This window comes from Struthio camelus, chromosome 4 (genome assembly GCF_040807025.1).
Source record: "Struthio camelus isolate bStrCam1 chromosome 4, bStrCam1.hap1, whole genome shotgun sequence".
NCBI lineage: Eukaryota > Metazoa > Chordata > Aves > Struthioniformes > Struthionidae > Struthio > Struthio camelus.
The window spans coordinates 20590842-20605140 of record NC_090945.1 but is presented as its reverse complement, the minus strand read 5'-3'; the positions used below and the strand labels follow the sequence as shown (position 1 = coordinate 20605140).

The window sequence follows — 14299 nt, the reverse complement described above, 5'->3', positions numbered from 1 at the left end:
CTGTGTTTTAAAATGGAAAACTTGGTTTTACTCAATAAGCTGCTTTCCTTTCATATATCCTAGATGCTTCTCCAGGTCATAATCTTCTCTAAGTTTTCATACAACACATAAATGCTTTCTGATCTCAGATACCCATTTTTTCTTTAAATCAGGGTATTCATAAAATTGTGCAAGCTCCATGGTGACACGTTAATCGAGTTTTAGCTCAGAACTAAACCCATAGATGATGATGGTGAAAGACAAATAGAACACTTTTTCTAGATATTTTCCTTATTAATAGTTTTGGTGATGTTCAGCTACAAAAGTGAATGTTTTGGAAAGAATCTCTCTGTCCAAAGAAAAGAATCACAGAACGAGATTTGAAGTGGACAAACCAACAGGAAATTTAGCCTGTATTTTTATAGGTTAAATTTTTGTCTGCAAAAATGGTTCCCACATTTTAAAACTGGTTTTAAGGCAGGTAGGTGGCAAAGAAAATGTTAATACCTATTATCTTTAATTTACTTTGGAGAACAAATTACGAAGATTGTACAGGTCCTAAACACACTTGTCAAGGAAGAAGATCAGTCTTTACAAGAGTAACCTCCTTGGCTGCTCCTTCTTTCCTAGAGAGGAATTATACTTGTGTTTGGGAGACCTTAATTATTCACATTGTACAACAATTAGATGAACAATGATAAAAAATATATGAACTCTTCAAGTCTTAAAGTGCAAAGGCTAAAGAAAAGAATTATAGTGAGGAGCAAAGCAAACAAGTTCAGGAGGAACTTAGTTTCTACAAGCCTCCATAGGCTTCCATGATAAGCTTCCATGAGCCTGCCTGAACAAAAATATGAGAGAATCAGCGCACAGCATATGCACAGTCATGTACAGAAGGGATATATCATGTTTACTGCATATTCTTTAAAGATAACCTATACATGCAGAGCATGCTATGTCACTTCATACTCAAAGCATACGATGGCAACTTCAGTTTCCGGTACATCTCTGGATCACTGCAGCAGAAGGGGCTCAGGAGATTTAAGATGTTTTACAAGTATGGAGCCTACTGTGCATCCGCTCAGTTGATGGTCTGAACAACAGCATTAGATGTGGCTGGAAACTACCCACAGTGCTTATATCCTCAAATTCTGTCTAAATGAGGCTCCTGAATCAGCCATATCTCAGGAGACTGGGTAGCTCTAACCCAGCACACAGCTACAGTTATTAACTGCGGCAGAAGAGTAAGACCCTTGATCCTTCTGCCTTCCTAGATCTTTTACTACAGAGCTATGTATATACTAGTAAACCGAATGTGCCCACGAGCTATGTATATACTAGTAAACCGAATGTGCCCAGAACGTTCTTAAAAACTGAGGCCAACTGTCAGACAAGGCTTGCAACCATACTATTAGCTCTCCTACCTTCCAGTGCTGGGAGGCTTTAGCCAAACTGCCCATGGGGGATAGTCCCCGGACCACGCTAATTCTTGAACCATGCTTAGGAATTGTTCAGAACACTGTTAATCGGCACAAGCCAAAACAGTGCAACGTATTAAATATTTAACAGCCCACAGGAGTGAGTGCCAGTGGCCAGGAAAGTTCCCTGGCTGCATCAGTCTAGATGTGGCCTTATTACACAAGTTCCACAGCAATAAACAAACTTCTCTGCCAAAATTCAATTCCTTTGCCTTAGAAATTTGGAGACCGGGAATGGAGAGATTTTCTACTGACTTCAACAGATTTTAGTATTGACGTTCCTTTTGTAAGATACTTATATGATACTTGAAATATCTTTGGGTAAATAATGACAAGAATTTCAGTGATCAGTATTTGGATTTATTTTTGTAGACAAAGAGATGGCATTGAAGTGAGAGAATGAAGGTTTCAATAGTTATAGGGCTGGAAAGATCAACAAATACATATTTTTAAGTTTTCAGTAGTGCTTCTAAAGCTAAGGCATACGGCTAAAAGGATGAATGAAATGGGAAAACACATGAAGAACACCTTTACACAAAGCTGTAAAGGTACAGCTGTACCTTTACACAAAGGTAAACAATCACAGGTATATAAATATTTTAGCAAATGTGATTAAAATAACATGCACACTTCATCACAAGACACTCATATTTGCTTCCAAAAGAGAAGGGGACTGAAAGGTATGAGGAAAAGGCAGGAATGGGGTGGGAATAAATATACAGTTTAAAAGGTCTAGAAGGCTTTGTTCCCAAAGATTTTTTCTCCTCATTCTTATTTCCATTAAGGCCTCCATGTGCAGCATAAAGTCCATTTAAACGTTTTCATTGACAATGTGGTAAACTGAATAAATACAGATCTGCTCTGTCCCAATCTATCCAAATCCCTCTGTGATTACAGTATGCAAAAATGAAGTAAAAGATGTGCACTTACGAGTAGCTCCATGAGTATAAGGTTCTTTAAAATGTATGCACCTTAAACCTGTTTATGACATGAAAAGCCAGGGTTCATGGCCTTTACTGTCTGTAGCACTGAAGATAAACAGGTATCAGCTGTAAGAGTCATCAGAAGGAGTCCATAACTTAATCCTATACAGTTATGGCCTGATTCTATGCTTACTGGCATAATTTAAGATACTATTCAATATATTTTGAACAGACTAATAAAAATTACACATTCATATTTCATTTAGCCGAAGTTAACAGGCCAAATTATCCTAATGTGTTAAGCCCTGTGCTGGGAGCACGGAAATCATTTCATAGGTACTACATAACAGTAGTGATTTGAGATTCATTTTTGCATACAGCAGGGCAGAGCAGAGTCTCCTTAGTGTTGATCTCTTGCTGATGTGCTATATTTTGTTAACAGCTGGTATAAGGTATGCTGACATGGCTGGGGTAATAATAATAAAAAGGCCCATCTCCCAGTTTAAACAAAAATTTTTAGCTTATCTGTTCTCCGTTTTTTGTATAATAGAGATTACAACAATTAGTACCAGGAAATAGAACAAATTAGGTTAAGTTACTTTATTACTGTCTTGACTCCAGAAATATTTTGTTTATACCTAATCTTGTACTTTTGGTGTATAATTTCCTACTTGCATACACATTTCTTAGATGTCTTAAATATGTGAGCATGTCTTGGCAGCTTTTTTTTCCATAATTCACCTAACTGATAATTGTGGAAATAAATTAATATTCTATTAGACTCAAAGTATCTCCGTGTTTTAATTCATTTAGTAGGCTTTACTTGGAGAATCTCTCAGAAGCAGGAAAAAGACATCAGAGGCGGAATTAGGGCCTCAGTGAAATTAGAGCTTTATCACCGACTTCTACAGAGGGGGTGTTAACTGGAGCTAATCACACATGCAGTTGGTTTTACGTGGTATATATGATGAAATCATCCTAATACTGCTTCAGAAATACTCTGGAGAACTGCATGAAAGTGTAGGAGAAAAAAATCATAGTAAAAATGTTCTTGTTTATTTTCAGATCAGCCATGAATTATTCCATGAATAATCTAGAACCTTGATACTCCTCTGCCTCAGTTCTTAGATTGCCTTACTAACTAGAATAACATATCCTGGGCCATATCTAAGACAACAGGATACAGTACACATTAAAAACAGTAAGAATGTGGAGCATAAAATCCTATATATGTTAGATTAGAATTTCTCGATGTGTAGTCCATAAATTATTAGCAGAACAGACAGAAATATCAGGGCTGACAGTCATGTAGTGCTGGCTTCTTCCTCATTCCCAGAGGCTACATATTGTTGAAAAACAAATAAAGTACTCTAAATTATTTACAAATAATATGTTTTGCCACCAAGCTGTTACATAATTGGGTATGAGAAGACAGATGATAAAAAAGAAATTGTTATGAAATATAGTCAGCATATTCATATAGTTTAAGAAACAAAAACTGAATATAAAATACTCTTATTAAAAGGAAATAAAAAAGCTACTGAAAGGATAAAATGCTTTCAAGGAAATACATTATTTTAAACAGTCTGCAGGCTAAGTGTTCAGAATAAGTACAAATAACTCGAGGACTCTAGCCCTTTTTCCTTCAAAAAAGTCATCACAGTTAAACAGTAGAATAGAGGAGTGTCAGAAAAGGAAAAGACAACGAAAGCTTCTCTGCAAGGAAACTGTAGCTAGACTATCTAAACACAACTAAAGGCAGTTACGACAGAGGTCTCCATAAATGGTATGCAGAAGATGAGGAGGGAACAATAACACAGGAACAAACTGACTCTAAATAAAATAATAAGGCACTAGCTTTAAAATCAGCAAATGAAATACTTTCTCAAGAAACACCTAACTGTAAAGCTTGGTGCTATGAGATGTTTTGGATTAAAAAGTATTAACAAATTCAAAACAGGATTAAACAAATCCACAGTGCTAACTATGGCTATTATGAAGAATGGCTCAGTTGTGACCTGCACCTGAGGCCATTCCTACACTGCTTATTACTGAAAACTGGAAAGTTGTGTGAGAAGAAACATCATCCCATGTTTAGCCAATTTCTTTCCATATGTATGTCTACTACCAGCCACTGTCAGAAATCAACAGTAGACTAATCTGGCAGTCCTATGAAATACAGTCTAGTGGTCGTATGAAAAGCCTGTGTTAACGTACAATGAGAATTCTAGAAAGCAGTTAGTACAGATGCTTACTAATTTACTTCAATATGTCCATTATGGGCCCAGTTAGAGCAAAGCCAAGTCCCACACGTGAATGAGAGCACTTAGAACGTACATGAGAACCAGGGAGGGCCAGGGTTAATCTAACCATCCCTACGCAGAGTACGGGCACCGCAGGGAACAGAAGCACCTGACCTCACTTACGCCTTCGACAACACTCCTGACTGTGTGCAGCGAGACCTCACACCCTTCGTGTCCACACTTACCATATTCCATACAGGTTAAGTACGGATCAGCTCACAGTGTATCAAAGGCATTTTTAGTAAGTTATGATTCCTGCACAAAGTCTAAGGAAAATTAATTGAACAAAAGTGAAAAGAAAGTCTCACTTCACTGATTAAAACACAAGAAGAGTATCAGGCAAAAAAAAAAGTCTAAAAAAACCCAGGCTTTATTCTTGGCTCCATCACAGACCGATTTTGGATGAGAGATAGAAAATTTGTTCCACAGTTTGCCCATTAACAAAATAGAAATACTAATGCAAGGCAAGCTGTATAAATAATCTTTTTTCCTCCCATTTCCGTAGTAAAAGAAGAAATTAAAAAAATAGGTTTAGATGGACAGAAACATAACATTCCATTTTTTTCTGCACAATGAAAACCAAAATGATTACACGTAAAACTACATTCTCCTTCATTTGACTTGAAAGAAAAGATTTCATTCTACAGGGAACAGATTTTAACTGATAAAAGTATGAACAAATTAGTATCTAGAACGTTTTTAAACAGAAAGATGTAACTTGAGTTTTAAAACATCCAGATAACTTCCTACTTGCAGTTATATTTAGCCAAAACTATGAACTAAATTAAGGACAAATTCACAAATACACTTTTTTTTTCCCCCAGATGGAAACTGCATTTCCTGTGAACAGATTATTCATCCAAAACACCTGGTCGGCATTTACAATACTTCCCTACTTCACAGAGACACTGTGAAACAAAGTTCAATACTTGTAAAAGGCACAGGATTTATAAATCACTGTGTAAGAGTAAAATTAAGCCTGACTATTGTGAGCCAATTATTCTTTCAAAAGAAAATGGAGATTAAAATATTTGATGGAGTTTGTACAAAGAACAGCCTGAAATTTGTCAGTTCAGAGCTGGCTGTACTCATTAATGCAAGAATGCCCTCAGGCTGCTCTGTGAGGAAGGCGAAACTTAGAACTGGATTGCAGTGGAGTTTTGACAGACATTTGGATAGCCATCTTCAAAAGAAAGAAAAAAAAAAAAAGAAGAAAAGCTACAAATCTTACTCCCTTTCTCATAAGATGACAGGCATCTTTTACACAAAAATAAATCCAGTTCCTCTAAGGCAGGAGTGGGGAAAGGAATGGAGAAGGATTTAAAGGGACAGTGTAGGGAGTAAGGAGATCTTACGTGGCATACAGCGCAGCGGGCTGAGAAATTCCGACAGTGGAAAGGCCAGCAGCCACACAATAGTCTAGAATATCATTTCACTTCCTTTTCCATTTCAAAGTTCCTCCGTAGAGCCAAGTTACTCAGGCTAGGCAAAATATTAACTTTAAACAGTAGTTATTGTAGTCATTACACTCAGGATTACTGAAAGATGACTATGCGAGATAACTACAAATGAATATAAACAAACGTTCAAGGCACATCAGGCTCTCTAGACTGGCCAATTGTGGCAGCTAAATTCTACAAATATGTCATTCCTCAAGTCCTTAATGAGAACATTTTAAATATTTGCTGAAAGGAAAAAAAAAAAAAAAAAAAAAAGAGAACCTGCTGTTCAATTAGACAGGAGAAGAGCAAGCTGACCAGTTACAGCAAGTATTACTGAACTAAAATGCAATGCATTTATTTTCTGGTAGGGCTTTACAGGGATACAAATACGTTTCAGTAACGCAAGCCTGCTTCAGAGAACTGACAACGGGGAAACGAGAAACAATGGGAAGGAAGCCGTAAAGCAGACCCGCAACGCTACAATTCCATGGCACGAACACATACGCATGAGACATTTGCCCCAACACTGTGGTCTTGCTCTACTAAGAGGGAAGACAAGCCACCAATAGAAACACTGTTTGGGCATCAGTGCTTATAACTCTCTCTTGCAGCATAGTGTAGAAATCTAGCAATTCTTCCTACTTCTGAAAGCACTTTGCGTTTAGACTAGATGGCTGTTTTGAGCTGGAGCCAAGCATGCTTTAACTACAGCTTAATGAAACTCAGGACAAAACAAATGCCCATCTTATCAAATGTAGTCCCTCGCACACATTCTAGATCATAGCATGTAATATATTCTCTTAATAAAATTTGAGAGGCTTCGACAGCTCACATTAATTCTGTACCACGTCTCCTTTTTACCTACAAAGCTTCTTTCCTTCCACAACGTTTACTTCACCTAGTATATTCAAAGACAGTAAAGCCTTCTAGGCTTCACTTGGCCAAACTAAACAGTGTAAGTTCTTTTAATCTCTTGTCCGTTCCCCTCTTTACTTTAGTCGGGTTTTCTTTACAACTGTTCTAAGTCCAATTTCTTGAATGTGTATTCCCAGATCTGTTCTCAATATGAGAGATAAAGTTTCACCAGTATAGTGGCATTAATACTTCCTTATCTGTACAGAAATACAAAGCTGAATTTACTTAGGACTGTATTTATTTTTTCCACTGCAGCATCAAATTGGTGGCTCGCAGCCAGCCTTTCACTGGCTTATACATCTAGTTCTTTCAATTCTCTCATCTTCCGTCTGACAAGCTCTGAGCTTATATCAGAAAGTCTTTGCTCTTAGTCCCTACATGACCTTGCACTCTGTGTTATTATATTTCATTCCATTTTATTTCTCTACTTCTCAAGGTCATCCAGTTTTTCCTGTAGGACATCCACTGTGCAGGGAATGTTTCCCAAATTTCTGATATCAACATATTTCATTAGCAATTTCTACTTTTCGTGCCAAACTACTAATGGCATTGTTAAAAAATAACAGTTCCAAAACCAATCTTTGGAAAGAGCTCCACTAATTCCCCCCCTCCACCCCATTTGGCACAACACGTTACCACCTTTCCCCTTCGGACATTTCTTCACACACTTACCATTCATCTACTAATTCCTCTCTCTTTCATTTTAATAATTTTACTTGTCTAGAAAAGCAGTTACTGTATCACAGAAAGGAAGAAGCTAAGTCTGGTGCAACCTACCTTTGGAAAAAAGGTATTTTATCCTATTTACTTCTACATCTTTAACTTTTTTCCCTCCAGAGTTTGTTTTTAAAAAAATTTTCTACTAGCAGAAGCTAAAAAATGCCTGTCTGAAATAAAGAGCCATTCTGCCTCACAGTCCATGTTCTATATCATCCTTACAGAAAACTACTGGTGTCAAAATATTCATTTCAGGATTGAGCTTCACCAAGAAAATCTTTATTCTTAACTCTGGGAGCTGGTGGTTATTCCTCCTCCTTTCTTTGTCCAGCGAAGAGCAGTGACATGCTTTTACAACAGAATCTATGACCAAGAATGAAACAAAAACAAAAAAAAAAGCTCCAGAAAGTTCTCACTGAATGGGTCTAGGTTTAAATCTGTATGACAACTTAAAAAAGATTCCCATGGATTTCTCCATAATATACACAGAACAGAGTATAGAGAAATGTGCACTAGCTAGCTCTAGAAATACAAAAAAAAGTATGGCTGTCCCAGCATAGTAGTATCTACAAACTTATCATGCTTTCTGAAATATAGAATTTTAGTCTGAGATTTTACCAAAACAAAACTTAATTAATATATATTCAATTTATAACTGCAAAATAACTTATCAATTTGCAAATGAAAATCAGCCTGTTCTGTGCATAGATGCATGGCTAAATATTTTGGTGTTGAACAACAGACTATATCCTGAGACTTCTGAAAACTTCACAAAAGTTTAAATTAAAAGAAAAAGGATGAGCTAAGTCCTGAGATGCAGTGAGCTCTGAGAATACTGAACAAGTCACCTGCCTTTTTTTTTTTTTTTTTGGCCCGTTCTATAACACGAATCCTGTTAAAATTTGCCTCGATATAGACTAAGGTGTGGACTCAACTCATATTAAATCAAATGAAGTTAGGTTTCTCAAACAGGACAAAGATACAGCAAATTCAGTTTTCAAAACATTTCCTAATGTTTTTATATTGCATTATCTGAGGTATTGCATGTTATTTCAACTCTTAATGAGACAGAGTATACATTAAGTAATCTTAATCATTATGTAAGTCATAATTTTATATTAACTGAATACTATTGTTTTGTCTTGTTTTTGCTTCATGTTAGTTTTCATCTACAAAATTCAATTTAGTCATAGAGATGGTTTAAGTAAAGCTGAGGAATGGGCTTTTTAACGGAACAGTGCTCTCTCGCATTCTCTTCCTTTCCTGCTGCAGACATCCACTCTCATTGGCCTATATCCTAAGAGAAAGCAATAAACCAGACTTGCAAATCTGAAAGGATTGTGCAAGACTGATGCAAGACAAAAAAAGATCTTCACTAAACTTTATGTTAGGTATAGTGCCCAGATGAAGACAGCATTTCAAAAAAGTACAGAAGGTTCTCATACTTTTGCTGTTTTGTGATTCTAAGAACTAATTTTAAAAACAGAACAGCCTAAAATAGGACAGGATTTTGGTTGCATTGTTCTTCCAGAGAAGTAGATTATTGGACTGGAAACTGGATTATTCAGGAGGAAAATTATTCACTTGCAAGATTTATGCAACCCCCATCCTTTCCCTCGTTCCCAAACGACAAACACAGGCGTGCACACTCAGATCTTTTTGCAGGCCCATAATCATCAATAGGTTTGGACAAGAAAGAAAATCAGTGTTTTTTACTCTCAGGGTGAAACTCTAGATGACTTCAGTGAAATTGCTTTTGGCACCCTGTTGAATGTTTTAACACTAGAAAAACCACTAGGAAATAATTTATAGTCAGGATAACATACGATGAATAAGTAAGAGCGAAATATTTTGTGTTTGCTCCTGTGCCCAAAGAAAGAAGAATTAAAAAACAGTGCTGTTTATGTTCTGTGAAAGTGTGTCTACAGCGTATTCAGATGAGGAAGAGGGAGAAGAAACTTCTACAGAAATGCTTGAAAGTTTAGAGCCTTAGCTCACGAGAAAGTAGCTCAGCAGGCTACCCCCTAGAAAACTGTCACACCCCTTTACCTAAACTCTCCTGCAGTCTCCTACGTTTTGTGCAGTTTTTTTAACCTAGCTAAAATAAAGCAACTGATCTTACCACTCTCACTGCTTCTGAGGCTTAACTTAGAGCTTTTAAGACAAGAAACAAGAGACACTGTCTTTCAGATAGGTTTAAATTTTGGTCTTTTTTTTATTCATGCCTTCCAATGTCATAATTTTCTTTTTCCTTCCTCTTCTTCTTACTGTCCGTATTAACACTTGTTCCATTATGTCATGCTCCCTTTGCACCTTTACTTTTGTCATTGCTATTCTATATCCTCCCTCTTCCCGAATTCTATTCCTCCTTATTCTGTTCTTGGTATCTCCTTTTCTTGCTTAGCCCTTCCTCATAGCCCCAGCATTCAAAGTAGAGCTGCAGCATATCTATAAGCAGAAGCATAGCCAGAAAGGCTAGTAAGAGCAAAATACCTTTTAAATGCAGAGCTCCAGATAGGATGCATAAAGGAGTGAGAAACTAGCTGACTGCACATCACATGGCTGCCTGAAGGAGGCTTTAGAAAAATGCTCCACTATCCTATTTTGAAGAAGAAAATGGACATGAACATGTGTATAAATGTTAGGCTCTATACAGGATGTGGGAACGAGAGAGCAATCAGATGACTAAGCATCCTGTGACTGCTTGCTAGAGGCTATATAAAGGAAAATTTTGCTAGAGTATTTTTTTTTAAAAAGTTGTGGGCTCTACTCATGGTAGAGGAAGCTGGAGGAGTGGAACACAGCTAAGTAAGGTTATCCATGAAAGAATGTGTCCTTACTTAGCTTAAAGCTGGAAAGATTCTTCACTTGCTCTGCTTTTGTTTTGAAACCTTTTGTGATAAGACAGATGAGCAAAAACAAACAAGAGAAAGGATCTTGGACTAAAATATTGCTAGGGCTTCATTTCAGCCTCCCTAGTAACAAGTGATTCCTATGTTGTAAATAAAAATACCATTTTATTTTATCTTTCCTCTGGTTCTTTCACTCCGTTATGGTCTTCCTTTGTACCACTCTGTCTTCCTTATTGGCTACTTCTTGCAGTAGTATAAAGAGGACTGTCCTAACTGGTGCTCAGTGAAAACCACTGCTGCTGAAGACAAATGACTATTGAAGAGTCTTGGATTTGTATGTTGTTTTCTCCTTTCTTTCAGGGCAGGAAGGTCCAAAAATATGATTTGATAGTACCCTAAAGGCTCAGGGAACAAGGACAATCACATACTCTTAAGTAGTTTAGCAATGCAGCATCTTAAACAACCTTTATCTTATTCAATCAAACTGTGTCCAAACAAAATAGTGCCCAGTTTCCTAATCTCTTTCATATTGCTGGTTCTTGTAGAAGAATGACTTTCTTCCTCTTTTTTCTTCTGAGTAGCACCAGTGGCACAGCCTCAAACTCTCTTTTTAGGGCTCAGTAACTACTTCAGAAAAATGTAATGGCAGTTCCCCGACACTTAAATTAAATATACTTTTTAATTATAGAGGGAATGTTGAACCAATATCTTCATGTCAAAGATAAATGTTGACCAATGACATAAAATTCTTTTAAAGATAGGCTGGCAAAAATGGACTAGACCATGTCAGGTATTATAACGTGCAATACTGAATTACATTCAACAAAAACATTCTGAAAATAGATTTAACTAATAAGCCACACCTTGAATTCTGAATTAGCTTGTGGAATTTTCTGCCTCAGACTCCATGCATGGAGATTATTGGCTAATGTATTTTTTTTCCAAAAGCCCCCAGTGAGTACAGAGGCAGTTCCTGTTCATACAAAGTCGATTTTATGTGATTATTACCTCATAAGCAGGAAAAAGCGCAAAAGAAAATGTGTAACAAGGTCAAAATTAATTAGCTACTCAATAAAATATTACTTGGCTCGTTTTTTTACTTCAAGATTTAATTTTCTCCTATTCTGAGAAGGTTTGCGGTACATATAATTTCTTTATGAATCGTTTGAACCCAAAGAGAATAGTAACCGTGCGAAAAGATCACTATGAAGATACTCCAAGTGTTAAGGAGCATCAAAGAGGTGTTCCAGGATAGCTACAGGTACAGAAACGTTCTTGGAGACAGTGTATATAAAATACACGCTACAAAATATTATTTCTGAGTAACGAATCAGTATTTAATTAAAGATCAGCCAGTTGCAGAACTGTGTGGACAACACTGGAACAGAAAAGTTCTAAGACAAAAATACAGCATTTTGCTTGCAGCTGTGAAACACAGATTTCCAGCTCACTCAGCAATAAAGCATGATGTTTGCAGCTTTAAGAAAGATTATTTAATGCAATTACTTTTCAACCTTTGGGCATCTCCTAATTTTGTTGCGTAAACATTTTTCTTTTAGCATATAACTTTCCATAAATACATTTTGCCTTGGATTTGACACATGCAAAAAACCCAACCCCTTGGATATACTGAAGGATACAGTTCTCCTCCCACTCCTTTCAGTTGTGTTTTATTTGCCCCCTCCTCCACCCCGACCCGAACCACTCTCACATCTTTCATCCTTCTGAAAATGTTAATATTGGCCTCTTAGCCTGGAGCCAAATTGAGTGGTTGGATTAATGGGTCTAACTCTCTATTTTACTTTTCTCTGGACCCCCTTCCCCCAAGTTTAACACCTTCTCAATGTCCGCTCTCTAGGTTAGCTGATCTTCTGTGTTATTAAGACTACCAAACTTCACACATACACCACTACTAAAAACATGTAAACAGTCCCTGCATCATGCACAGCACAGAACCTGTACTGACAATAACTACAACAGGAAATCATTTACCCTTCTAACATTGTTTTGAGTTTGCACCACTTATTCTAATTTTAAAATTCTTCTTTTAGCTCATTTAAGGCTTCCTGTGCCACACCTGTGTCATTCTCTGTACAAACTGTGTGGAAGACTCTATTAAGACTCTTCGGTCGAGAATCTTAAAATATACCATAACTAAAGCCCACAGACTACGTTTCCTCTGAGAAAGAAGAACAGAAGAAACTGGTGTGAGTCCTAAGGGACCTCTAAAAGATTAGCAGTGATAACAAATCTGCACCGAAGAAAGAGCAGAGACAAATAAGAAAGCAGAGTACATGGAGAAGATGAGCAAAAATATCAAAATGAGGTCATAATCAGAATGAGGTCATAATCCTGCTCCAAGATTCACAGATGCCTGTACCTGCCTGGCATTTTAAAGAAGTAATGTAGGGATCGGGAACTAAACTAACCAAAAGGTAAGCAGAATGTTTTTAATAAATATACAACAAAAAACATGCACCACCATGAAAATTAAGACCTTTTAACAGTAATGTTAACACCTTGATTTTTTACTTTAAAAAAGTAAGTCTTTACTTAAAAGTAAGGGGAAAACAAGAAGAGAAATTAAAATAACTATCAATTAACAGCTGAGAAAGAACTATACAAATAGTATAAGAATATGCTCATTGTGCCAAAGTATTGTATGAATCTTAGGACCGTATGAGAATTAGACATTCAATTCCCTTCAGAAGTCACAACATTTGGTAAAATATTTGACAAATTAGAAGAATAACAAGTATGGCATTGGTTAAAAAGTAAAAAATGAATACTTGTGACAATTACTGGCCATAATACCTGAAAGTCTCAAGAAAACAAAAAAGGAAGTTTACAGAAATCTTTAATTAACAAGTTGGTATGTTACAATACTTGATATGACTATCTGAACCACTGTAAGTGTGCCCAGATCTATATACAGTCAAAGCCTGAAAAATGTAATTAAAATTTTCTCCAAGATATTTTGGGGTTTCTTGAAGTAAGAAGTTGTCTACTTGTTCAAAAATGTTGAAGTGTGAAATAGAGAAAACTGCCTTTGCTAGCAGGCTTCTTATACTAGCAATATAATGGAAAAAATATTACCAAAAAGAATCTGATCAAAATGCATTGAATGATGAAAATGCATAAAAAAAGCAGTGAACTTACTTGCTGTAGTGCCTTGTTTTCCACACAGCATTTTCTAGCACGAAATGTCAGTGCCATCTTGATGATCTAAAGGAGATAAGGGAAGTGAGGGTTACAAGGAAAGGATTTTTTTCCTTGCTATTTGAAAGTGAAGAAGCTTTCAGATGCACAAGTACTTCTCCACTACAAAAATGGCTATTAGAAGAAAGATAACGTAAAAAGTTGTGTTCAGATACATATGCTAAGGACTGATGTTGAGTGTGGTAGTATTTAAACTATCCTTACCAACGCAGAAGTGAAATGCGTTAATGAAATCTACAGGCTTATCCAGGAAGAAGACGATAAAGAAAGAGAAATATCAAAGGCACTTGAGAAACTAGAAATATGAGACTACATCAACATAAAACTCTTTTTGGAAATGACAAAAGGAAACACCCCTCCGTCCACAAAATAACACAGCAGATAAAAATCACATGGAACAAGACTACAGGGCAAGGACCCTAGGACAGCTCTTCAGCTTACATAAAATAGGATCTTGCTGGACAGTATGTC

The 14299-nt window shown here is 36.6% G+C and overlaps 1 long non-coding RNA gene across 2 annotated transcripts in view; it reads right to left on the bottom strand.

The window, feature by feature from the left end:
• The window catches only part of LOC104144063 (uncharacterized), a 43070-nt gene that overhangs the window by 28202 nt on the left and 569 nt on the right, over positions 1–14299 (bottom strand). For both annotated transcript variants that reach the window (XR_011140861.1, XR_011140862.1), the window contains exon 2: positions 13769–13834. This is a non-coding gene — a long non-coding RNA (uncharacterized lncRNA). The remainder of the gene's footprint in view (positions 1–13768; positions 13835–14299) is intronic.